General features: G+C 32.5%; 1 protein-coding gene across 1 annotated transcript in view; it reads right to left on the bottom strand.

Moving 5' to 3' along the window:
* The window catches only part of LOC128995864 (uncharacterized), a 236,206-nt gene that overhangs the window by 177,884 nt on the left and 30,571 nt on the right, over positions 1-27,751 (bottom strand). The window lies entirely within an intron of this gene.

Genomic DNA, 27,751 nt, shown 5'->3' with positions numbered 1-27,751 from the left:
CGTTAGTTGACAACCGGTAAGTAAATAACATAACTTTAAAAAGCCTAACATAACCTAAATTACTTTTGATATGGGTACATCTAACAAGTTAATTATGGAAGTAGGAAAAATCTTATGACATTACAAAAATTGCTTTTGTGGCGATGAATGAAAAGATCCGATAAATCAATAAGTGTTATACTACATCACTAATATATAGTTAAGTGGTAACTTAAACTAAAACAAATAAAAAGCTTATGAAATTTGGAATTTTCATTACGAACTGGCAAAGTCAAAATTGAGTTCTGTGAAAGTAATCTGAGCAAAAACGTCTGGAGAACGCAAAATCGTCGGAAAGTATCCCGGCTCATCACAATGTAACCCTGGACTCGCTGAGGGCACTTAGCATTGAAGCACAGTTAAAATGAGACATTCCAACAACTAGGTATTACTTATTCATGAACTATTTTACATTTTATCTTTCTTTCTCAAGGACACTATATACATGAACTAAATGGAATGTTCGTTGACATAAAATCTGAGTGTTTTTGTACGTGTAAACTTTTGTCGTTGGTTTAGTTAAGAGGGGGGAAAGACTCAATATTAGTTAAAATGTAATCAATGTTAAGATTTTTTTAAATTGGATACAAACTTATATCAACGGTTATTTGAACGAGTTCATGAACTAGCATGATCGGACTACAAGAACGGAGTTTTATGTGGTAGACATTTATTTTTTTTATGTTGTTGACCCTAAAACCAAAACATTTTTAATCTCAATTTCTTTTCAAAAACTATTGTTGAGCGGAATAACTCTTAATGATTACCAAAAATATTTTTTTTTACTTTAAATTGTAAATACCCGTGTTATTCTTAAGCCGGGTTTTCCTAGGCGCGGAATCGGCGAGCGGAGAGAGGAACGCGGAGAGCGGACTCCACTTGTCTTAGGCAATTTAATGTTACTGTTTTCCTAGAAGCGGAACACCATGTTAATCTCATTTTACACTGACTGGTGTAGTTTGCTTGATTATGGAAATTGTTTAATCAACTTTGGCTAGTTTATTTAAATCATAGTGAGCCATTAACATTTCACTGAAAATACATTTTATTTCCTTCTTTTAGGCCGTCCCTTCAACCTAAGTTCTGATTAACCCTAATTCTTTATTTGCATAGGGAAATTAAATGTGACACTTTATTAGGAAATAATTTAGCCAAAATCCAACCAGCAAACAAAAAATTAGCTCGGTTTGTAGGCTTCCTGAGGCGGTGGTATTTTATTAATAAATAGTTGAGTAAGTTTTCGTACTTCACTCCTACCAATACGTAAGCCTAGTGTCAATTACACAAAGACCTTCAGTTGTGTGGTTAATGGCAAACCACCAGCAATTATGGCAGTCTTTATCGTATTTCAACATGCTAGGCACACTTCATGCTACAAAACTTTCACTGAATTACTTCCCAATTGGCTTTTAAGGTCCAAATTGATTTTAGTAATTGTTCGGTAGACCAAGTTAAAGACATTTCCTTCATCTATGGTAAGTAATTTTGGACGTGATTATGTTTTTTTACACGTTTACCGTGTCGGTTAATTAAAAATAAACCAATTTTAAAAACGGCTACTTTGCAGTTATCTCGTTGTTATCAACCAAGAAAACTTTTTTTGCCACCTATGTGACCCATGTGGAAATTAACTTAAGAATCCGGTCTATTACAAGAATTAATCCAACCAGTAGTTTCATGTACTTATTGGGGTTAAGCCCAATCGACAGAATCCTTCTTTTGAATTCTAGAAAACTAGTCAATACTTCTTACTTTCCTTACCTAACGTCAACTTGTTTTGAATAATCTGTACCTTTTTGAACACGTTTCAATATAATGATAAACTGATTGCCATTGACCCGAACAGAAACAAACAATCCCACATAAAATAAGCCTTTGAGGTTATAAAATGTTGTTCACCACATTATGATGTTTTTAGCTGTTTATATGCCTTAATTGGTGGCTTAGAATTACGTTTTGCTGGCCATGCCAGCTGTCATCGTCATTTGGGGCCCGAGTGGGTTTTTACAACCCTAGGGCCGAAAAATCACCTGCCCGCTTACTTTCTTAATACTCGAATGCATATTAAAAATACAATAGAATTGTTTTCTTGTCACCGCTGCCAGGCAACTATTTATTATTATTTTCACTGATTCCTCAAATTATTTCTTCACATAACCTTAAAGTTGTAGTTGTGTTGACAATCAGTGTGCATTATTGTTATATGAATAGGGTATAGGGTAATAGGGTATAGTGTGATGAAAGATAGCGTTCGTACCACGGACAGAAATGCAGCTCTTGATCATTTTAAGTTCTCATTTTTGACCCTAAGTACGAAATAAACTATTATATTGACCTTAGGAATAACTATTTGAACAATCTCAACATATATTCATCATGCAGCTTTAATTTATTTTTAAGTATAAAAAATGTATGATAGCTTGGTTAAAAAATGAACGAAATCACAGACTTTAAATATAACTCTAGATTTATACGTCTAGTGCTATTGAAGAGAACAAATAAAGGTGCCAGTTCCATACAGACAATGGCTAGCCCATCAAGTTGGTAATGACAGACGCTAATAACAAACGGCCTCCCCCACTACCCTCCCCTTACTCGTTTCCTACCCCACACTTCATTCTGGCTGCTTAAAATCCCACTATAATTGATAGAATTACGAGTCATGTGGTTAAATATTGTAATTGAATCATTATCTTCTCTTTTCTTTAGACTAAGCTTCTCTGTTTCATTAGTAGGTAAACCAGTAATGCATCTAGTATCATGCTTGTCTCTAATTTCACAATAGCAAAGCTACTTGGTTCTTTAGTCATACGTTTCAAATCTCGACAAAAATGGGGTTAACTATAACAAAATTTTTCCCCCTTTTTTAATGTATCTCTAACAGAGCACCACCTAAATTTCACCCCAATAACTGGACGCCTTATATTTTAGTCTGATTTACTGATATCACTATTTCATTTTTTGCATCACAAAATAGATAAAAATCCAAATTCTGATTAAATTTGTTATTCAATTATAAGGTACTCGTCATCCAAAGCTGGTAGGAAAGTTTCTGTTTAGCAGACGACGCCCGGGGACGTGTAGGCTACATGTCAGGTACACAAAGCCTGCCAGGTCGAGCACAGTTGTGCCTGCCTACGTGCTGTGTACAACCAGTAATTGTAAACTGCTTTATACTTTTACACGAGTGAAGTAGCTTAACGAGTTGCTTTTTTCATCAACAAGCATAGTTCTTAAGCACGGATTTATTACAGTTGTGTAGGACTAGAGCTTTTTATTATTGACAAAATTTGCATGCACTCTGATAAAGAGGACTTTGAGCGATACAAATTTTATTCAACCTTTAGTGTAAACAAGAAACTTAACAATTGCTATCCATATTAAATAATTAATAAACATTTCCTATCCATCATTTGTTTTCAAAGATCTTTTCCTAAAAACTATTTTTATCATTGATATCGCTTAACAACTTAAACCCAAAATATAAAAACGGTCAATAAACGATTTTAACAGCGTCTGCAATGAAAACAGCAATATTAAATAACAAATACAGAAATGTTTTTGTGTAATACCTCGACATGTGCACTTTCAAGGGAATTATTATTTTTCCAATCGTATAAAATAAACAATGCTTCAATTTTATTGTTTACCCAACAGTTATGAAATGTGAAATAAATCCGGCTCGAGGGACCAAAATAACAATACCTTCTGAACACATGAATATAGGTTTATCCTACATGTCATCAATGTATACACAAGTAGATCCATTGCAGCAACCCTTCTATTGGTGCGCCCATTCAGATGCATTAACGCGATGCATCGTTGCATCATAAAGGCGGATAGATGTAGATAACACGGTTCGAAATCACCATTCAACCCACAATTGCCCTCGGCTCAAGTGTTCTGATGAAGGGGAAATATCAGGGGAAGGGATGTGTTTCCTCCCGGAGGCGCATTTCTCAAGTGGTACTTTCAAAAGTGGTTTAGCTTGTAGTGGAACGATTCTTAAATATTCTGTAATACATTAATGTTTTTATTTAACAGTTTACATTTATCGTAACATTATTTATTTGAATAATTAAAAGGGATTCAACAAGTAAATTCAAACGATTTTAGGGAATTGGTTAGTTCATTGTGCATTTATTATGGGCTTGAAATAAAAGAACGTATTTTTAAAAGTAATGCTTTTTTGGAAAGAAGGGCGTTTAGAGTGGGATTAGGTTATCTAATTTTCAATAATTTTGATAGTATTGTGTCATATTTTAAATTGAAAAAAAAACCACAGAGTTTCCTTCCATACAAATTTAAAATATAATAGTAGAAAATAATGTTTATGGTTTATCTGCCTGTGAATGATTTCTTTAGAAACTAAAAGATTTAACTATACTTGAACCCAATTTTATTAAAGTTATTTTAATTATATGTCTACTTGCACTATTAGCTTCTTAAAATATATTTTTTATGAATTGTTCAAAACCTACATATTATTACATTGCCATTTGTTGACAAACAATCGTTAGTTAAATAACAAAAAACAATGGAAACTGATCCCAAGTAGGTTCATTTTAAGATTTAACATCCACTATCCGGTCTTTGAATGAAACACATACAACTCATAAAGCGGGCAAATTTTATCGTTTACAGATTTTTTTAGACATGTGCTGTGAACAGATATTATTACAAAAACACATAATGTAATTACTAGCTACTACTAGCTGTTCTATGACTTGCCTATGTTTCCATAGTTTGCAAATCGGCTCTTTAAATTATTACTATGAAATGCAGCACAGTGTTAATTCAGTTTTTCTTTTAGTATATAAAATTATCCAGGCTCTCTCGCTTTTTTCCATTGTAATATTTACGCTAACCCAAATTCAAATAGTAAAAATTTTATTTCAATCAAGCCTGTAAATGTTTGTAGCAAACTAAACTGTTTACAATTAACATATGTTATCATTCTTACTTGTAATTTCTGTCAACAGCTGGGGTTTCATAACAATTTTTGTTTCCCATAATAATCTTATAGAGATATACGGAACTTTAAAGGGCCCCAGGGCCTCACTCTCTAATTATTTCCCTGTACAACTTCACGTTACGCTCTTCCAATGACACCAAAAACATGTCAATCGGTTCAGTAGTTTCGGAGGAGTAATTGTCACAAAAAACCTGCTTGCGTATTAAATAAGTATAGATGTAAGGATTGATTAAATACTAAACCAGAACACCTTTGTTAACCAAAGAAGGTTATTTTCGTAAAACAGATATAACAAATCACAACAAAAGTATTTAAATCAAGTTTTCTTACGGTCTACCAATATAATAAAGTGCTTTGCCATTTTGAATTGTATTTTTGCCGCAAAATGTCGAAGAAAGGTGACAAAAACTGTGACTCAGTCACATGGGGACCGTATTCAGCAAACAGCCGGAAAAAACGATATTGATGGATACACGGAGTTGATTGTTGGTCCTTACGTTCCCTCTCACATTTGTGTCTCATTTTCAAGAGGGCGGATTTTATTTTTATCACCTTATAGAATGTCATATTTATTTGTTTAAGAGGTTGGTGGCCTCTTTTAACCTTGCATTTGCCCGTCCGCATAAGACTAACTGCCCGTGCATGTATCGTTTGCAGCAAAGCAAGGTGTGAGCTGGTACAGTACAAAGGCGATCCGTAGTGATAACATGTTTGCGGCAGTGACCAGGATCCGAAACCACGACATCGCTGCCTTGGGCACGAAGTCCGTAACGCTACCAACTGACCTACATGCGGATACAAATGCTTGGTATTTCAATATTGATCAACAATGCCAGGAAATGAAAATAGTTTTAAAGTAAATAAAAATTGTTGTATAAGCTGTAAGCACAACTAAGTTATAAACATCTGAATAAATAGACTATGCCTATTTTTCTTCATAATGAAAATTAGTCATTAAATTTGTCAACGATAAATTTTCAGTATAAAATGACATATTTTTGTTTTTGACAATAGTGAGGTTTGAACTGATCCACGGGGTTTGGTACACCCTGTATTTGAAAATAATTTTAAAATGTGTTCAAGTTATTTTTAGGGTTTAGTGGAAGACCCTTTAATTTAATAATTCACAGACCATCGGTTTATCTGTAATCAATAGTGAAAACCTTACGTGATTTACCCTGTATTATATTATTTTCATAATTTCTTTTTACCTTTTTTGCCTTTTTGCATTCTGTAACCGTTGTTGCATTAGAAATAAACGGTATCAGCAAACCGACACGTACTTTCTTCCATTAGTTTGTTAACAACACTTTAAACGGCTAATGAGGGTAATTAACTATGATATTTAACGGGGAAATCACAAAAGTTGCAATAACTTGTAAAAAGGGGTTACAGCATTGGGTTGTATTATTTTGTTAAGAATTAAAAAGAACCATACCATACTATTTTTTACAAATACTAATAAAATAGTTCGAGCACTTTATGCTGCACTATTTTGTTCTGTTATTTTATGAAAGTTAAGGAAAAACTCCTATAGATACTTTTTTATCCCAAATTAAATATTGAATTACCTTCAACAAGTTGTTTTGCAAGTTGCACTATGTGAGATTGAGCGATAAATCAACTAGGAATTCATACGTAAACAACACTAATCAAACTATACGATATATTTGACCGCTGAGCTGAACTTAGTGTTGGTTCTCTGGCGATGTTTTGTTAATTGAAAGTTAATCACACAGGTCAATATGGATCGGATACAATCTCTGCTGACCAAGCAACGTACATATTCATCAATCATGTTGATATTTATTTAATCCTTCAATCATCCCCGGAGGGTTTTAAAAATGTTTAAACAATATTCCAAAAAAAATTTTTGTGAATGTAATGTTCTTGCTATCGAAAAAAGTAAATTCGAATTGTTGATGTTTTAGCAGTAACTGTAAATAAAGGTAGTTTGGTAATTGATAATTAAATTTGTTTGCGATTATTTGTAAGATTATTTTTTGTAAATTTTGTTTAAACGTCATGTTACTGACTGTTATTGTGTGTGTAAACGTTATCATTTAAAACCGTTCTTTTGTGTTATTTTTCAGCTATGTATAGTATTTAGACATATTGATTGCTCACTTGTAATGTAAACGTATTTTTAGTCTTCAGAATGCTTGTGTTTATTTACATTAACTTTTGATCTCCTAGTCTTAAACTTGTTAAACTGGAATTTCATTTTATACACCAATCTTTTAGAAAATTTATGTTATGACCGGTAGTTACATAAAAATATCTATGTCATCGTTTTTTGATAAATATTTGCTTTTAGACCTCAACTAAAGAATCTAATAACTCAAATTTTACTACTGTTAAGTAAAACTAAAACTTAAGTACTCAAAGTACGGATTAAAATTATCTCGAATCGTCAAAGCATATATTAACTTGTTTTATCGTGTCTTGCAGGTTTCGATAGTTAGTAACAATGACCAAAACCTTACTATGAATGAGAAATAAAGGTAGGAGGTTGGGACAACTAAGTCTATATTTGTTATATCGTTAAAAACGCAAATATATTGAGACAACGTAGGAGTGTATATTTTTTAAACTTATTTTCGGAATATGTTTATGTTTATAAGTCGCCGACTCAGTTGGTAACGCCACGGACTTAGGGACAATGCAGTGACCCTAATTAAATAATTAGTGACTAATTAAATCAGTACAGTTCACCCTTGTACTGTACTGGCTCACCCCTTGCTTTTGCTGGATACGTTCCCCGCACAGGTCTTAGTGGCTCATGTGGACCGGCATACTAGAAAAAAAACAATTTTTAACACAATATAGGCCTGCATAAGGTGCTTTTTTGTGAGTCATTACATTTTGAATTTTCTCGTGATGAATGTAAAAAATAGGTCAGTCAATAAGCTGATTCGCAAGTTTTAATCTACAAAATGTTATTAACCAACGTTTCCTCTCCAAATACATCGATTTAAAAAATATATATACCTGTCTACCCATGTCACAATAACCAATTAATCACCCAAAAGACCTCTTTTCTCCCAAAAAAGTGAAACCCCTAATCCCAAAGTAGAAACCTAATTCCACCGAATGCCTATTGTTCGGGTTTACAATTGAACAATTACGAAAGTGAGAAAAAGGGAGTAACTAAGAAGTATTAATATATACCTGTCTTCTTACCCATATCACATTAACCCATTAAATCACACTCTCCAAAAGAGATCTACTCCTAACAAATTAAAATCCCTAATCCCTAGAAACCTAATTCCTATTGATTCCGCCGAATCCCTATTGTTCGGGTTTGCAGTTGAACAATTACGAAAGTGAGACGAAGGGAGTAACTGAGAAGTATTAATAAAATAGCGACTTCCCCTTGCCCTTGACGTTGTGACAGTCTTGACGTTTAATCGGGTAAAAAGCCAAATATACGCCCCAGTGGCGTAGTAGTGGCGTAGCGTAGTGGGGAGAGGTACGCTACATTGTGCTGGATCAATACTGCACACTGTTGATTCTGGTCCTCGATCTCTACTCTACCCTGCATAGTGTTTATTGGTTTGTACATAGACCGTGCAATGCTAAACTAATGTGGTTCTAATAATGGTTCTATTTGACTTCGAGACGTATACGATAGCTATCTTAGGGTTGTGAGTTGGTAAGTTTTTGTTGTGAAGTAATTTCAGACTAAGTTCGGGTAGTTTCATCTTCGAAATATTTTGAGTTTTGTGTGGAAATATCCGTTTTGAGCCCCCCCTGAACTGACAAAAGTGGATTTCGATGTGATGTCGGTGTGCCTGCATGTGCTGGACGTGTACGTGTACAAAGCTACAGGTTAAACCTGTGGTTCAATTTTGACAAAATTTATTATTCGGGTACAAATCCATGGTATATCCAGGTGTGTTTTTTTTTATTTTTTGAAAATGTTTGTCTTGTTAGTGATTTTCTCATAAAACCCTTATAGTAAAAGAAATTCAAATTTTTACTAAAATGGTTTAAACGATTAAAAAAATTAGTATGTAAGGGTACTTTAAAACTAAAATGATGGTAAACCCACCCAAGCTGTAAATATTACGCGTCAAAAGTTTTTTTAAAGTTTTATGATTTTAAATATAAATAGCCGTAGCTAACCCCACCGTTTACCCATTATTAGGAGTAGACCAGCGAGCACATAATAATAATAATAAGTAGACAAGCTAATGGGAAAATGTGTGTGTCAGTTCACTGATGTTGTTTATTTTATTACAAGGTGCAAAGAATGTGTGTATATTAAAATCTTTCCCAGCTCACTTGCCTGTTATTTCTTTTTGTTTTAAACAAGTAAAATTCAATCGATATTAGAAAATATCTAACCTTTTTTAAAAATAAATATAACAAAATTGTATTTTTACGCATTTAAAACATATGGGCTAAGTCAAACAAATAAATCAGTTTACCTACGCCACTTGAAGAAAATCTTAACTGAAATCACAATAATCTTTTCCAACAATCAAAAATATGCTTCTTAAAAAGATAATATTCGAGATCAATTTCAAAGATGAACCGAGTAAAGTCATGCTGTACTCAAAATTATATATATTCTAGTTAACTCATTTCAAATCCAAAACAACTTACGATTCAATGAAAGATTTAACGCCAACCATACAAAGGCAACATATTTCAAGGTTTTTGTTACGACTAAGAGTTGCGACATTATTACTTCGCAAAAATTTATTTTCGGCGGGATTCAAATTCAGGACCTTAGTACCGAAGTCCCGCGCTCTATGACTAGACCAGATAGCACATTCTTCGAATTAAAGATGGGTAAATAAGGTTGTTAAACGAATTAAATAATTATGTAACCAAAACCAACAAATTCCATAGTCGGAGCAGTTAATTTAAAGCCATATAACTTAGAAAAATTTCCACCAAAAATTCCCAAAATAATTCCAAAAAGTTCCCTCCAAAAGGTACTCCGGGAGAAAACCGATTACGCTAACTACTAACCAACAAGAAAGACTACCAAACAACCAATAAGTGATGTGGAAAAAACTCATAAAACTAGCTCAGCCATCTTAATCTGAATATCAACTTATCTGGTTATGAAAGTCACAGCTGCCACGTTATGGGCTTTGACTGAACGACAGAAGCTGTTTATAGAAACAACGCCATCAACTCAGTAACGGCAGGCGCCAAAATGATCTCTTCCCCCCAGACTATGGCTACGTCATTTGATAAGTCTGTGTCTCCCGTTTCTTCTACATTAAACTCAACAGTCACAGTTAAAGATAAAGTATATATATATATATATGATATATATATGATATATATATGATATATATATATGATATATATATGATATATATATATGATATATATATGGTATATATATATTGTTATTGAACATCTGTATATGTTTGTAAGATCATCCTTAGAGATTAAATCGATTCGCATAATGATTTTATACAATTATTATATTTTTATATATTTGACAACACCTTTAGTGTTTTAGTTACTGTAGAGTTTTTAAGTGCTGCTTTAATGAATTTCCCTATAGGGAAGAAGCTTTTACCGTAGGTGGCACTGCATTAAATAGGCCCGGGACTGATTTACATTTAATTTTGATGTCCCCTGAAGTCAATCACACTATAGGCTTAAGTTTGTAAATACCATTATGTATAGATAAAGACATGCAAACTATATAATTCTTATACATGCAACAATATAATCATGACCAATCAACTTTATTGTTTATGATCTGTTCTTGTTCACTTAATTATTTTGAAATTGGCAGTACTTGGGCATATTATCTTGATACTTATCATGAAAATATGCCCAAGTACTGTTAATAAAAAAAAAAACATTTAAGTTTGGTAGGTCTCTAAGTTCAACGACGCCTTTACTTTTAATCTACATGGCAACGAACCCTTAAAACTCTTATGAGCATCACAGTAAAGGCTTTTTTATATAATAAAAGTTGCAGCCTGGGTTTCTATATGGTAGAACTACAGGTTACGGTACCATCTAAATACCACGACCAATAATTAGATTTCTAAGAGTTTCTTAGAGTTTCCTTGTGATTCCGCAAACAAATTATGAACATAGAAAAAAATTTTCGTTAAAGACTATATAACAACGATAAATGGCCAAACATGTTAGATCGGTATCGAATATCCTCAATGCACTTACCGTATACACTTTGCGTGCAACGCATACTACACCGGCTATTACCATAACTGTGGCGGAACATGTTTGAAAGTAAAATAGAGAACATGTTGTGAATGTGAATGTGACAAGTGTCTACAAGGTGGTGTTATTGATCCTCTGGTGTTAGGTGATGAAAGGGTGATGCAGACAATATCGTCTGGAATGCCTAAGTGGCTGTCACCTTCGATATATGTTTGCTGAGACCTAATATGCTCGAAATATTATCTCCCTGGAATGCTTGTCTTTTGTAAACTTCCAAGATGATTTGTTTAACCTTTACACATAAATGTGAAATATTTTATATTAAGAAGGAAAGGATCCTTTTCTTTATGAAAGTAGGTTGAAGGGAGGGTTCAATAGTGGTATGGAAAGTTTCAGAAGAGGCTTCGTAATATTTTTTTAACAGAAGTAGAAAATTTACCACAGCTCAATAGTTTGCCTTAATATAATTAAAAGTCCTTTACACAAACTACGTGCTTGATATAAGTACAACGTGCTTAGTATAAAGTCTACCAATTAGACCATTATTATGATATAATTTAGCTCCACACATTTTTTATTACTATTTTTACTGCCGTAACCAATAAACAATTAAATAGCTAGATGGGTGAAATATCTTAAATACCCAGCGTTCTTCGGAGTTGATATCGCTCTGATCGCATTAGTCCATGTTAGAGCCCATAAACAACTTTATTACCTTTTATTGCGTCGTTTATAAGGTCCACATTAAATTTCCTTAATTGCTACTTTTACTGCCTAAAGATATTAAGGGTAGTCTTTTGTGATGATATTAGATTAAAATTATCTTTGAAATTGCAAATACAATCATCATCAATTCCTTTAATCGTATTTTGTAGTTGGCACCTAATATTTGTTGTTAAATAATGCTGTTGTCAACTTGCAAAATTCAATGAACATGCATCAGGTTAGTTTGTAATGCAATTTTATTGCATTTAACATATACAGTAATACCCCCGCTAGGGCAAACCTGTGGACTAAGTGGATTTCCAATTGATTGAGTTTTCACTAGAATATTACTCGTACAATAATCGTGTAACATTTTATTCCCTATTTTTTAGGTCTCTAGGGTTGCTGCTACAGGAAAGGTCAGTTTGGTAAGTTAAGTTGTAGCCTTTTTGTGAAATGTAATAGCTTGGTACGAAATTGATACATTTTGCAAGTTTGTTTAAAATGGAGCCAAAAACGTTTAAACAAAAAAAAATTTACTTATTCTCTATAAGAATAACATAAGAGTTTTACATTTACAGTTTTTTTGTATTTTTTTCTCTGTACTAAGTAAAAAAATTGAGTATTAAGCATACAAAACCACTTCAATGCATAAAACTATTTGTTTTTGAACGAACCAAAAACTATGTTTAATTTCTTTCCGAAACATATTTTTAGTTTACAGTATCAAAATAAAATAAATAAAAACCCATTTTAGCCCCCTCAACCCCCCATAAAACCCCATTCTCATTGTCCAATCATGCTAGTTGGCAAACTCGTTCACATAAACGTTTATACTAAATTTAATAAACATTGGATCAGTTTCACTCGAGTTACTTTTAAACGAACATAAATAATGAATTTGAACTAACGGTGTTATGGCATTTGGGTACTGGGCACCTCAAAATAAAAATGTATTCGATCCCGGGTATAAGTCTTAAAATAATACCTACGGTAATAGCTTATTCCCGATATGTTAAATCCGCCGAAAACACCATGCATCTAAACTAATCCACATATATTTCGCATTATCAAACTAAATCACACTTACAAAATACTACAAATAGTTAGATTTTTCTCTTTAATCTGATTTTAAAAACATTTTCTTAAATTGACCAAATATATTATTGTGCTTTTGCCAAACAACGTAATATAAAATACCTGTTATTTATTAGTCAAAGCAACAAAATGATTATTTAACAACCGCCTTATATCAAAAACCTTTTGGTTGTTTTGCAAAATGTAATTATTTGAAAAATTGCAACTTAAAAGATATACAGGAGTACTAACATGTATTTAATTAAATAACTGAATTTGCAAAATCCGATAAAAATCGTAAAAGCTACTTATGGAGCATTTTAAATTTTTAATACGTAATTTATAAATAAATTTATATTGAAATTTAAAATAATCGCGTACGTATTGTAGTTGAGTGCCTGCAAAGATATAATAACAAACCAGAATTAATTCTGTCTTAGTTTTACCAGCACGTCAAAATAGTTATCTTCAAACATCACAAACAAAGTTCTCCTCGGCACCAAAATATTTTTACCGTCAACTACAACAGTACTTTCTTCGTTACATGTACTTTTTCAATATAACTAAGTACAAGAGAAGGTAACACTATAACTCTCATCCAATGAGGAAGCCTCTGCTTCGTCCATCACACTTGACTGAATTGGGTGTAGAGTTACCGAAGGGAGCTTCAAGCAGGCAAAGAGCACGTGGTGATTTCAAACTGGTGATACGTTTAAAAATGAACCTTCAGAAGATAAAAGAATCGTATTAAACTTAACTTGAATAATTTCGATGCGAATACTCTTATCCTATGCTTTGTTGTGCATTTTAATTCATATATTTGTTGGACATGGTGCATGAATTTAATTATACTTATTAAAAAGTTTGCAAACATAATGAGATCAAAGTTATGAACGGTATTTACGTTTCAAGTACATTTAATACTAACTTAACTAAGTAGGTTCCAATTAAACTAATTATGGCTGGCAAATGGTATTATCATTATTAATAAACGTGTAAAGGTATTTATGCATTATACATACAGGGTCGGGGAAAAGTCCCGGGACGGCTTAATATTTTTTTTACCGTTACCGATGGAGCTATACAAGTTGGTACACGGTTACTGGGCATAAAAAACTATTTTACTACAACATTTTTCATTGAGCCGTTACCACTTCAGGAGGACGGACCATAAGGAGTTGGAAGAAAATCTTAAATAGATGCATAGGTTGATAGTATACTCTTTAGGCAAATAGGAACACTAAGTATGAATTCTAAATCTTATACTTTGATAGATTCCTTTATACGATCAAATTTACAAGCAAATTAAAAAGTCTTCGCTTGCAATTGTAACTTTTTGAATTCATCTTCCTTCTAAATAACGTTAGAAATTCCAGGACGATTTTGGTTTGGTAAATTGGACCAAAATTCAAATTGGAAGACTTGAAACAAACTTAATAGTACATCGAATTTAAATTAAACTTTTTTGTTTTCGAGGTGGCTGTATTTAAATTAAACTATATTGAAATCAAAATTGTTTTATTTAGAGGCGAAGTTAATGCCAATTTTTCTCTTCTTAAACTAAGCTGGATCTCGTCAAAAAATATCTCCCGCCATTTAGCACCCGTGACTGACGTATTGGCGGGAACAAGATAAGGGTCATGGGCGAGGGTTGAAAGCCCGGGAAACCCTTGTTATACAGTCGGGCATTGTATCGTCACCGGAACATCGAGATCACTAAAACAATACCCACTTGACTAACGTTCTATGGGCCATTGTAATGGGCTACATCGGTAATATAAGGTCAAAGATAAGTCTTGTCTTTCGTCTCAGAATAAGACAAGTCTGTAATTTGGTAAAACAAAATGGACGATTCCAATTGGTGGATGTAGTTAGGTTGAAACGATCATGGGTTTAATTAATCACATGTGAAATTCTTATAAATATAACTACTGTGCTTCGATGGTGACGTAATCCTTTTTATAACATTAAATATTCAAGTATTTAAACACCTTTCTTAAAATTTCTCGATAAAGAGTGAACAAGGATGGATCATAATATTAAGAATGCCCTATTATCGGTTGAAATAGCCCTTTCTAAATGTCATTGGACTAAAATTTAAATTAATGGTAGCCCATATACTGATGATAATGAAGATAGAAAGACGACGAGGAAATACATAGTATAGAAATGTTTTTTTACAGAATTAACGTAGACAATTTCGGGTTTTAATTTAAACTTACACAAACTGGCATTTTTACGAATAGTAAATAGAATGGCACACCTTTTGTAATCATTACAACATTTTTTTATGAACGTGTTATCGTCCATCAATGCAAATACATTCATTAAGTTAATTTTCTCTCATTATTTTCATATATGTATCATAGAGTCATATATGCTATAAACACGTAAATGAATACCATCGAATATTACCTAAAGAGTTAAATATTACAAACTCTTAATGTTATTAGTTGTTCATGTAAGCAAGTTGTGTTAGTTGTTTTTATAAAGTTCACAATATTACATAGTTTAATTGTTTCTCAAAACTAGTATTAAATTAAAATATAAAACTAATCATTTCTCAGTAGAATTTAATTTTTTTAAACCTCCAGACAAAGCCGATTTGCAGATAAACAAACTTAAATTTAGGTCAGCATAATATCTGCAAAGAACAAATCATGAAACCGGCATGTGCCGACTACACAAGTCGGTAGATATAAACGGCAACATATTCTTTGATGACATGTCTGTGCTTTTATTTTCCTTGAACACGACATTTCACATGTCTACAGCCACTGAGACATGCCGATATAGCACGGGAAGCGGTTAGAATCAGTTTCTCTTTCTCCGAGTATTGTACGAACAATACTTTAACAGTTAATTTACTACTATATATTGAGTTGATTGATATGATTCTAGTCATAACCTCTAAGAGAGGTTATCTTTTTGTTTATAACCACTCATCGCCAAATAGTAATCACCATGCGCTGTTTAATAACTGCTTTAAAAAATGGAAACTAAGATATATGAATAGAAAACGAAGTAAATAAACTTAATTGTTTAAAGGTGAAACTTGGTTTGTACGTTAAGCTTTGGTCCTAAACATTTGCGAAACATTTTTGTGACTATTGTACTTTTCATTAATTAAACCTCACATTTCAATTTCCGGATTTGTTACCCTCAATGTTACGTTTGCTATTGTAAACATCGTTCAAAAGTGTTTGAACTATTATTTAGCTATTTTAAACAACAAATTAAACATTCAACATCCATCAGTTAAACAACCAATTTTTTAACATTACGTGTTTTTGTCATTCTGATAATTACGACCTCAAAAGTGCTAAGCGCAATTCGTTTTTCCCTACTAATTGTGTTTCCTGTTCTTGTCTTAAAATATTACGCCTACTATTTCAAGCCAGGCCGATCATGAAAAAGATTTTAGCTATCATTGGTCTAAATTTTAAGTAAATCGGGAGTAGTGATTAAACACCATCACTTCTACCTAGAACATTCAGTTCGTAAGTCAGTCTTTCACCTACTGGAACCGCCCAACAATAAATATTACTTAGTAAGCAGGTCTCCCGTGACAGGGGTATAAAAGTGCGTCACCACTGCGACACACCCTTGTATTCAGATCTGTTTCTAGATCGCATTGACATTTCACTGTCGACATGAACGTGTACGTGTCGCAGCTTAATCTGGCTGGGGATGAACTGCAAAGCCCGCCTAACTCCGGGGATGCGACTAACTAGTTTTGTATCACATAATCTCGTCAACACTGCAATGCCTAGAACTGATTCATCGTAAGCCGATGTGATCCGTAGACTTACAAGATCATTGTGAAGTTTTTATATTTCAAATCGAATTTGGTTGATTTATAGTGTTTACTTGTAGATTTGGCTTACTGTGGTTAATGAGTTGAATGAGAATGTTTATGCAATTATTTACATTATGTAGAAATCGCTTAATGTTATTGAGTTAATCGATAAAGGTGTGTTTAAAAACCTAAATTTGCACTCACAAGGTTGAATTTGTTTTTATGATAATGGAACTGCAACCCGTTATTGAACGATTCTTCACACCGTAATTCATTACAGCTTCTGCAATCATGATAGAAAACAAGTTCGAAGTAGTTTTTAAAGGTTACCTTCAAATAAAAACTACTTTAGTTCAGTAACACAGTTTATTCTAATAATGGCGCAATTTTACGAAAAATATAGTTCATCACTCGAGCAAAATGTGTCTTATCGACTCGCTCATTTTCTGACCTTTTCTTCGCATCGATCTCAAAACTTAATCTCAGGTCAAAAAGAGTCTCTTTAGGCTCTAGTGATGAAATATACTATTTATTTTTACAAATACTGGGTTTTAGGTCAATGGTATAAGATAAAGTATTTAAAACTTTATAGCATAAAGTTATAAACAATATTCCCCACAAACTTAATTGATCGATTAAAAATGAGACCTTAACAAAACCTAGTAGAACGACTATAGTAGACTCCTATGACGTATATGAGTTTTAAATCAAATTGTCTTCTAAAATAATGAACAAAATTCGATCGATTGCATGGATTAATGGGATTGTTATTGAAAATCACAAACACTAGTTTGTTGTCTGATATTAACCTAATCGTACCTTTAATCGTAACGAAGCTTAAACCTAAACGTTCTAAGAAGTGGTTTGTCCAGGAGCTATTTTAGGTGTATACATAAAGTGAGTATAAGTACATGTTCTTTTCACACTCTAAATTCTCAATCCAGTATACAAGCTTGTCTCATATGTTTACCTACGTTAGACCACGATCCTGTGCTCGTATCCGTATCATCTCGTAGGGGGAGTTTTTGTTCCGGATGTCGGTCGTGGTTGGACCTATGTCACAAGATACGTGGGGATCGGATGACGGCCGCGTGAATCATCCAAACTCACCGGTACATCAGCTGAAATTGAGCTGTACGGTGAAAGAGTGACATTGTATGCATTAAACTGCATTTTAAACGTTTCATAAGTAATGTGTGATTCTTAAAATGTATGTAGACTTTTAACCCGTTATGGTGGTTTTTGCTAGAATTTAAATATTTCAAATCTTGTGCGAATTAAAATCATATTAGATAACAGTAAGATCATGTTTGACAGAGTTCGTGGTTAACGATTAAAGGGAATATAAATACGATTTTTAGTAATTTGATTTAGAATAATTTCACAGTATGTGTGTGTTTTGTAGATGCAAACAAACGTATTCTGTGTAAAATCCGGTGTTATGAAGGCATGCTTATCTATTAAAATATTTTAACATTTCACTTTCTATATTGTGAGCTTAACATTTAAAGCTTAAAATTATCGATACACAACAATATATTTTAGTTGTTGAAAACCCCTGTTACACAGTATACTATTAAAAATATTTGTTTATAATAAGAAATGAAGTTTAAAATACATTAAACATTATTTTTTATTAAATTTTAAAATATCGTTATCCAATTTTCTTGAAAGTTCAAGTTTGTTGTGCAAAATAGCAATATAAATTAATTTTTAAGCACTTAAAATACATACATAAAAACTAAATAACCGTCTCAAATAAATATAATAAGTAATAATAATCAAGCAACTATAACGATTTCAAGCCTCGTCACACCGTTGGCATTAAGCAGAGCTTGGAGTAAAACAATAAGACAAAATGGTACCCTTCTCGTAACATCCAATGGGCCAAGCCTAAGGGTTATGGTGCCGTGAAGCCGGAGCGTCTCATACCTTCAAATTGATTCCGTACGATAAAACCTTTATGGGTATCCTCAGTTTCATAACATTATATATAAAAGCTGTAGAAAAGGTTTAACTTTAGGTTAGGAAGCATAAAAAAGTGTAAGCTAAACTCAATGGAGGGAATACGTTAGTGAAGTTGAAAAATTCAGAAAAAATCAAACAAGTGATAATATTCAGTTCTCAGGTTTTTTTCAGCTCCAAACGTGAGTTTCCGAAATCATGAGGGTAAAGGTTAAATTTGTTAGACACGTTCCTAAAACTGTTTATTTTGAAACAAGAAACAAAAAGGAGGGCTAGTATTGAAAGAGTTGCTCAAATAAAAAGAAAAATTGAATTTGTAATCAATTGTAATACCTGAACATTTAAGACACAATATTTCATAAGGTAACGTCAAAATAATTTCTAACAAAATGTTAAACAACAAAAACGTTTGATTTTTTCATTAAAATCCATCCATATTAATACACACAGAACATTTATCCAAACTAAAAGCTACGGATGTTTTCATAAAGTTAACCATAATTTACTGACAATTGTTGGAGTAGCACAACTCATGTTCGTTATGCTGAAGTCATAAACAATGTACCAGGGAAATAAGGATCCCAAAAATGAAAACAAAGTAGCACTAGAAAACAATTTTAGGACAGTGAAAAAACTTGTAACAAAAATTATAAATAAAACAGTTGAGATACAAAGCATGTTTGAAATTCCACAAAATACAACAGAATGTGTAACACATAAATAACAACGGATCCTTATTAGATTATTCCGCTAGGTTTACCGTGACAATCGTTATTCCAGAGGCAGATCGTGTACTGGTTTGTTTTACTTCTTTTTTTACATAGAATATAAAACACTTCTAGACACCTGATATCATAATATACATGTAATTCTCTAAGCTTGAATAACAGCTGTTGTGTTTTACCAAACTTTTTATTATCGCCATGTTTTATCCGAAAACTTAATTTGTAATATTTACTATTTTTAGGCTTAGTTTAAGTAGCTTTGCTTACAACAATATAATATACATTCACAACTTGTATCCAGTGGAGTTCATATTATTTAACATTTTTTTACAAATGCTGGCCTTGATAGGATATTATTTAAATGTCCTAATACCTGGATTGATCTGACTTCTGTAAAGCAGTTAGTGTGATTGGCTTTGTTTTATGGAAATGTAAATTAAATTAAGGAAACAACCATTCAAACCGTGAATTCGTTTATTTTTATAATTTTTTGTAACTTTAAAATTAGTACTTTATAGACTTAAGACATGTTAATCAACACTTTAAACTTGAAGAGAAAGTGTTATATCAATTTGAGTACATCAATACCTAAACCTCATTTTTACCTTCTTCTTTTTAAAATAAAGGAAATATCTTACTGTTTTTTCTTTTCACTAGATGCTCCAAAATACAATATTTTTTTACACTCAAAGCAAATCAAACAATGGAAGCCGTTTGTATCATCTTAAAGAACAACTAATTATTCGTACCTTAATAAATTGAGTAGAGAATGTTGATATTATTATTCTACTCGTTAGCCAAAAAGATACATTTTATGTAAAATAAAATGTTAGCAATTAACGCCTTAGTTAGATCTACAATACTCTTAGTTATTGTACTCTAGGAAAAACTTTTGTCTTGTTAAAAAATAACGAAATTACATTTGAGAATTTTAAGCATTTTTTAAATGTACAGTAGATAGTTTGTCAATACATATTTTTCTAGCTGATTTTACCTAAATTGCAAACAATAATGTGAAAGGAAATAAATTCACTTTTGATAAAACAAATGAAATGTCGACAAGAGAAGAGAAGGCCTTTGATATCACGTGATATTTCCACTTTCCTTCAACATGCACTTTACTACGCTTTCAACGTCTTTCGGTGGAATATGTCTTCTGGTTTTGACTATTTCTCTTCCTAACATTACATATATTGTATACAAAGTGCAGTTAACATTTCCCATACCAGATGGAATTTCACTAACCAGTTTAATGGTTGAGAGGAAGTTGGATATAACATCTACAAACATCTCTACAGGCTTGGTACCGTGGAGCTGTTCTGTATATATACGGAAATTCGTTTACGATAAAATTGCCTAATGATGTGAAAAAATCTTTATCCGAATAAAAAATTCTAAAGTTTTATTTTTTCTAACAGCTTATCTTGGGATTTAAGATTAATCTTCACACAAAATATGTAAAATTAACCACGTATTTCGGTTTGTAGGTAGTCTATAGAGCTTTTGTATGTAGCTAAATGATTATTGATCATAAAGTACTTCAGTGATGCTAGAGATTTTCTGTGAAATTTTGTATAAATGAGTAACGAATAGAGGACGCCACATTGATAATTTTTTTTTTTATTCGACTTCTTATAAATAATTTTAACTTTTGAAAATTCTTTACCTTCAAGTTTGCCAAAGATAAATGATCTGTTTAGCAATATGTTCAAAAATGCATTTTCAAAATAAAATGTTTAGGCGACAAAATGATTCAATAAAATAAAATAAAATGGACAAATATTACTATATTATTTGATGCATCATAGATTTTCGCCAAAAATCACAAATACTAGATTCTCGAATATCACAAATACAATAACCGACTGGTATGGATCATAAACATAAATACACGACGTAACTGGCCCAAATCCTATACTAATAACTTTATCATATGGTTTAGACTTATTACATTCGTGCCTGTAACATCATTTGTTTATGTTTATGATCCATACCGGGTCTGTTCTAGTATTCGTGGTTGACATTGTGGTCTTAAATAATTTTAAGATCGTAAAAACCGAATCATGAATATCGTACATAAAACGTCGGTGGTTTGAGGGATTGAACCTGAGCTATTTTTGAGCCTGGGCTATGGACAGACGATCTGCGATTTTATGAGTAGACCATTTCTGAACCACTATCTTTTATCATTAAATTGTAATGTCAACCATTTATAAAATCATACAAAAGTACAAAAGTATGAAAAACAATATTTTAAAATGAAATGCATTCATTAACTAAATATCAGGTAAAAGCTTAGATAAAATCTCTGGTGGTTATATTGTGGGTTTATATGCTCCAATTGTCAGGTAAACGAAAACTGTTGTTTCAAAAACTGGGACTGAGTAACTTTATAAAGTTTATCACTTCGACAATTCACTCAAACAGTTAATATAAAATATGAAAAGCGACTGCAGAGTGAATGGAAACAAAGACAATAAAGCGAAAACAAAACAATGTAGATTGTTCGCGACATTCCAAGCGTGGTCGGGGCTTATTTTATTGTTTAAGCCGCCAACCGAACCATGGCTGCAACACCGACGGGTTTTATTGAGAATTTACTTCCTGAAATTATAAAATAACCGTCAAACAATGTTAGGTTTGGGTTTGAAAACAAACTTTGTGTAATTTTGTTTTAATCTGTATTTTAGGCTTATGTGCATAAATAGTATATTGTTCAACTAGATTAATTATATACATTGATCTACCATACTTCGTTTGGGGAACAAGCTGGGCAAGTGGTTAGAGCGCGGGACTTCTGTCCCTGAGGTCTCGGGTTCAAATCCCGCCAAATCACCAATGGATTTTATCTAAGTGATAATGCCGCAACCTTTTTTAGGTCTAGCCTGAAGTAATGTGAAAAACAATCCCGGGTTGTGCTTAGCGTTCTAGGACAAAAAACTATTCCGTTCACAGGAAGAACGGATTGGGTTTAGAGGAAGAAAGCTATCCCCTCCACTTGATTCCTACCTTTAAAAAATAGATTAACCCCTTATATTTACCAAAACACCAATCAGCTACATTATATACATTAAGAAAATATCGGTGGGACCTTCCATCAAGCCGCTTAAATTTTTAAGAACAAACTTTTTTAAAGCAATTTATAATTGTGAACATTTTTAAATACAAAACATTTGAATTAAGACTGTAGATAGTTACGTTAAATAATTTGGACTCTTTGACGCAATGTATTCATTTTCAAATCGCCCAGTTCCTTTTGCTCATAAATATATAGATAAATTTTATGAATAATTTACCGTGAATCCTTTGCAAAGCGTATGCATGGTTTTATGTGTTAAATACCTTATATAATAAATCGTGACATACAAATCAGGCTGGAAACTACGTCACCGACCCCTCGATGACGTCATATAGCCTGTGGTCTAATCCTGATGTCAGCAGCTCAATGCTGCATGTGTCGTGTTACAACGATTATTCCATTGATAGATTTCAGCTTTATATTAATCCAGCTACTGTCTATCTAAATAGGTGTTTTCGCTGAAACTACCCTTTTTTCTTCAGTCCTCCTTAAACAACTTTTCGCAACACTACACTGTTTTTAGACTTTCTACACATTGCCTTAGTCGAAAACTGTCTGTCATCTGCTTATTCAAATGATGAAGATTTATTACAATTACAAGTAACGGAGAAAATTAATTTAAAAATCTCTACATCTTAATTGTTATGTTATTTTTATTGAAAAAAGAAAACTGCTATAATCTACTTGTTTATGGATGTATGTTCATAACACTGTTTATCCTACCTGTAGCAGCCAACCTAAGCACACGATAAACTATTATTTAAATGGGGAATGTCATAATATGTCTTCTTCGTGGAAATACTTAAGTAAAAGTAGTCTGCAAGTTTGCCACGAAGGGGGTATCTCAGACAGATTTTTCCTTTATGACGTTGAACAAAATATGAAGAGCCTATTTAACGCCCCATAAATAAACATAGAACAAAACCCAGGTTTCAACACGATGGATTTAAAAGGTCCATTGCGCTGACATTCAATTTTTCAAAATATGAATGTTCCTCTGACTTGCTTTCAATCTTGCATACCAGTATTTCAGACAAAACGCCGTTGATCTTGACAATTTCAACATACAACGTGTATATTTCTTACGGATTGTTGATATTCATGACATTGTGCGTGCATACTTGACATGTAATGGATGAAGTGTTAATAATAAAATCCTCATCTTTATTAAGAAACATTTCCTTCGGTTTTCGTCATGTCTGATGATGGATGGCATAGCTGGCAAAAGCCATCATGGAAATAAAAGTTCATATACTATTGGTTAAGGTTTTATTTTAACTTTGATAGAATTTTCAGTTGATCAAATCAAACTGATAAAAAGAAGAAATCAGTGTAGCCTGGATGTACTTCACACCATTCAATGCTTTCAAAGTCAACATTGATCTAAGAGCACCGCATTAACACTTAGAAATCCTCTGATAACCTTTTAAATGAGCCTGTAAAGGTAATTGATCACTAGTACTCTTTTAAATGTTTCTAATATTTTTACATCGTTTTCTGATAACTTTATTATCTCTTAAACTATCGTGCTTAGTGTTTAGTACGTGTAAGTATAAATATTAATAAGGTAGAATTTGTACAATCCTCCTGTTTTGTATTGGTATTTAATTAAACTAAAAATATTTAGTGTAGGACCTACAACAGGCAAAAATATGTGTCCTCACTATTTCTGATTTGGCTCTTTTTGGAAACAGACAAGAACCGACCTTTAATTAAGTTCAAATTTTAGGTCCTACAAAAAAACATTCAGTTTTAGCTTCATAGTTGCCATATCATATATGTATCTTTTAGTTTCAGAACAACCAAAAGTTTTCACAACATATTTTCTAAGCATTTTCAACCCAACAACCCAACAGACTATCAATACGGACATTATAATGATTATTAAATTGCTTGTCCAACTTGACTTTTCTAGAAACTTAAACAATATAATAATCGGTTTTACATTTTCAAGCAATAAAACCAAGGACGGGTAACTTCCCCACAAAACTTGGCTGGAAAGTTTGTCATGACACATTCCGTGACTGGCGAGGATTTCAGTCGGATATGACGCGAGCGCCCGCCACAGATCTGCATGTATTGCTGGGACTTATCTTTGTCATAATTTTAGAGAGTAACTCTTTTACATATTTTTAATGTTTCATATTTGGAAAATTCATTATAGTTGTATTTAAAAAATGTATTATGGTACACAAGATAATTTTAACAAAACTGTTTTTGTTTTATCTAGTAAATTACTATAGAATATTTATTTGTTTTTGTAAGTAAGCATCGGGTAACCTATCTAATACGTTTTCAAAAGTGTAAAAGGTTTTATAAACATAACAATGTAATTTATCTATAATTAAACAATATTTCAGTTAGGCCATTAAAATGAAGAACGATATTGAAGATTTGTTTACCATGTTGGTTTGAAAATCATCAGCTGAAATTAAATATAAAATACTTGTGGAAGGGATTATAATTAAAAAAATATGAGGGTGTAGTACTCAAATACAGGGAAATTTCTCTATCACAAAGAGATATTTCCTTATTTTTTCTGGGTAGGTGAACTGACTGTATTAAATTGGCTTGGAAACCACCAGGTTATGGCATTATCGAAATGCTAAAAGCTAATTGTCATAGGATTTTAACCCGGATATTTACCACGAATACTACCTAATAGCATAGACAAAAAGAATGAAATAGTTAGAACAATTACATCCCAAGGTACAGAAAAATATAAGGTTATCCCTCTAAGCCCATAAATGCATATACAGTACCTTAGAAAATGAATCAAAAAGAAAATAAATCACTTCAAGTCCAGATTTAGCTAACTTATCAAGGACCAACTTCGAGGTATACAAATCTTAGAATTTATGTTGAATTTTAAGCTATGGACTAGGTTTACATAACCATTACGACTTTACAGAATATAACATTGTATCGTTAATTACGTATTTCAACAAAGTCGCTGCACAGTGTTCATATCTGTTAGCATTAATTAATATAATGCTTCTGTATTTCCAACATTAAACATTTTACCTAATGAATGCACATTCGCGGATTAGAGCACTATTTGTACGGACTGTAATAATCCTATTAGACTAATTAACATAAATCAGCATTATACTTGCTCTCTTACACTACGGATATAAGTTTACGTTAGCTAGCTTTTTTGAATTTAATTAATAGTATTACGTCAAACTTATACTATTACATCTTACATTTAATTAATGTACGACTGATAAAAGCAAGAAAACTTTTCCAGTAGCATTTATGTTTTAAATTTATAAAATGTGTCTGAAGTACATTTTATTTATCTTTTCCTCTAAATTATACCTCACTTGTGTCAATCAAGTTTGATAGTGTTTGAGGCGACGGACGATAGCTAGAGTCTATTGAGAGATGATGATCAATATGGCCTCCTCAAGTCGAACGCCATGGGGAGACGTGGCAACGCCGCAGCTCCGGCCTACTGAAACAGCAGTTTCCCTAATGCAAAATAGGCCGGCCGTTGCGACGTTGCCACACACCAACGCCGCGGCCACGTATCAAAGTAGGCTACGCTAACGGCTGTGGCAACAGTATACTTGTCACGTACTAGCATTTTATCTCCTAGAGCCTGTTTTAATTGAAAAACGTTTCTTTACATATACTAGTTCTGTACCTATATGTTTACTTTTTTATCATATTATCCAAAAAAGGAGGATACTTAAAAAAGTAAGCATCCTAATAGACGGTCAGTTCTAATCACCTACAGGCCTCAAAGAGAACTTGTACATATTTCGTGTCAAAAATGTCAATAGATTTATGTAATACATTTTTATACAGGAAGAGTGTTTATTTTTATGTAAAGCAATAATAACATTGCACTACGTAAACTAGCTTATTAAAAAAACAATCTTAATATTTAAATGTTTTAATGTTGGTTAATTCAGTTATTTGAAGATACTATGCAAATGTAAAGGCGGAAAGGTACTAAGCTTAGCTCATAACCCTAATACCTGATCCGGAAACTTCTTCTTCGAGGGATAAAATCACGCTAGATAATGCCTTATTACTACTTTTTCGACGGTTGTTAATATTGCGACACTCCTTACTATATTTTCACAGGTTTCAAAATACGAGGTTGCTCTTTGTATTTTTCCTAGAGAAATGTTTAATGGTAATTTATTTGTAGCTGATCTTCATAAATTGATGTGTTGAAAGCTTTTTAGGAATGTCTTGTGTTAAAATATTTATGCCTAACCTAAACGTTAGGCAAATTACCACGCATTTTCCAGTTAATATAAATTGAAGATTAGCAGAACCTCTTTAAAATAATCGTGCTACTGTAAAATACCGTTTCCATTTTTAAACGTCAATTTTGTTATCATAACGCATTTAATGAAATTTTATCCTACAACTTTTACAAATTAAAATTTCTGTGAACAACGTTCAAAGCTTAACAATAATTCAGATAAAAAAAGTTTTGTTAAGCACTTTTTTGTAATAAGTAAAAAACATGATCTCAACATTTTCCTTAAAATATCGAAATACCACCACGACTTTTACATCAGTTCGCCAATAACGAAAGCTGAGATCGTAGCTTGCAAAGTGGTATATTGACAAACGGAGGTCTGTAATAAGGATGACGAATCACTTATACGTGTCACTTTGGGATCTCCCCTCGATGTCAGGGGATTTGGCTAACGTGACAGCCTTAAGATGGCTGATTCGAATATTCATGAACAAGTTAAAATACACACAACCTGTTCAACAATTCTCGTCTCTTTCATGGTAATTAAATATGCTATAAGTAACACCAATGTTTATACTTAGGTAAATATACAACTAAATCATGTGCTAAGCCACAAAGTCATCACAAAAGATGTCATTCAAAATTTGGAGGGAGGGGGGTTTGTTAACTCATGGTTTGAAACAAAACATCTTGCTTTAGACACTCCCTTAAAAAATGCTTTCGAACAGGCTTTAAGGCCAAGTGCATTTGAAAAACAACAAGGTAGGATAATTTGAGTAGTCGTAGGTGCGTAAAATATTTTTTTGCAATTTTCAAGACTTTGCAAAACATCGGTCATGTCAGTAAACGAATTGTTAAGTTAATTAAAAGTTTATTTTCTTCATATTATATGACCCTAGTATAATACTGAAGTAATACGAGCAATGTATGGAACAATTACAACATTAACTGCAATTAAAATTAGGGTATTCCAACGGTAAATTTTACAAAATGTTCACAA

The sequence above is a fragment of the Macrosteles quadrilineatus genome, unplaced genomic scaffold, assembly GCF_028750875.1.
Source record: "Macrosteles quadrilineatus isolate MER2022 unplaced genomic scaffold, UCM_ALF_1.0 Scaffold_5__1_contigs__length_97177068, whole genome shotgun sequence".
Taxonomy (NCBI): Eukaryota; Metazoa; Arthropoda; class Insecta; order Hemiptera; family Cicadellidae; genus Macrosteles; species Macrosteles quadrilineatus.
The sequence above is the reverse complement of the archived record's forward strand: the minus strand, read 5'-3'. Positions and strand labels throughout refer to the sequence as shown.